Source organism: Homarus americanus, unplaced genomic scaffold (genome assembly GCF_018991925.1).
Source record: "Homarus americanus isolate GMGI-L3 unplaced genomic scaffold, GMGI_Hamer_2.0 scaffold51606, whole genome shotgun sequence".
In the NCBI taxonomy this organism is placed as follows: Eukaryota; Metazoa; Arthropoda; class Malacostraca; order Decapoda; family Nephropidae; genus Homarus; species Homarus americanus.
The window spans coordinates 20616-21853 of NW_024749144.1; the positions used below are offsets into that span (position 1 = coordinate 20616).

The window sequence follows — 1238 nt, forward strand, 5'->3', positions numbered from 1 at the left end:
TAAACTTTGACCTCTTTTCCCGTTCCCGCATGCCACAGCAGTGGCACTTGTTTATCCGGAGAAAGAGAGCGAGAGTCGCAGTATTAATTGGCGTGAGCGGCCTTTCCGGCTGCAGAACTAGTGCTCTATCCCGGCGAGCGCCGTTATGAGGCGCAACACCGTCTTTAACGCGTTTAGAGAGAACTCCCCTGCCTCCCTCCCAGTCATGAGATAGACGTGGACTCGTGGCGAACTCTCAAAGAGAACGCCCACACCGCGTCTGACCGTGGGAGAGGGTGGAGGAGCGCGTGAGGAAGAGCACGGCGTCACCCAAGCATTCTCATCTCTCTGCCTGCACCACTACATGGTAGACTGCGGGCCCAGGCGCACTCATCAATTTAGGTTCCACTGCAATGCATGCCAAGCACTCTTTTCGAGGTGATAGACGAAATTCCGGCGGGGCTTACTTAAAAGATATCCGACCCGGTTTCGTTTCCTCTTCGTGGGATGGAGTGCCTCTTAGAACATGTGCAGCATCAGCCATGAGCGGCCGACGGCCATTCGTGTCTCTGTGGACAGCAGGCAAAAGAGCGCCGCCTCCAGTTATTTGCGAGGGCGACAACTGTCGCTTTGTTGTGGTTGAATGTGGGTGCGCCAAGTCCATGGACTTGCTAGTGATAGGCTTGCTTGTTTTTAAGGGCACGCCTCGCGCAAGGCGCGGGCGATTAAACCCCAAGGCGGAAGCTCGGTTCGGGTTACCCTCGTGTCGGGGAGACAGTCAGCAGGCACCGAACTCGCAGCAACCGATGGATGTATATTTCCGACCCTCGTAGAGGAGTGGCGGCGACAAGCTCATATGGCTGCCGCCGCCGCAATATGCGTTCAACTTGTCGATGTATCTGGTATTCTTGCGATTCACATACCGACACGCAGTTTGCTGCGGTCTTCATCGACCCACGAGCCGAGTGATCCCCCGTTAAGAGTTGTGTATTTGCCATTTGGTCTTTTTGCGACCAACCATCACAGGTCGAGTCTCAATGAAAGGGTTTGACAGACATAGCCCAAGTTTGTGGTTTGGGTTTGGCCGGACGGCTTGTTGTTGTTTTTTGACACTTGAATTTCACTCTTTTTGGGTCAAGAGGCTTATTCGCCGGTAGTAAGGAACGGACGGGCAGCCGTCCAAAGCCCCGTCCGTCCTCCTCCGGTCTTCGCGCTCTCGCCCGAGTGTGGTCCACCTACAGCGTGGTGGTACCTATTTT

General features: G+C 54.9%; 1 non-coding gene across 1 annotated transcript; it reads right to left on the minus strand.

Moving 5' to 3' along the window:
* Positions 1–800: 800 nt before the first annotated feature.
* LOC121853283 lies at positions 801–964 on the minus strand. The gene has a single exon (XR_006086293.1). It is a non-coding gene; the product is annotated as a 5.8S ribosomal RNA (ribosomal RNA).
* Between the last annotated feature and the right edge of the window lie 274 nt (positions 965–1238).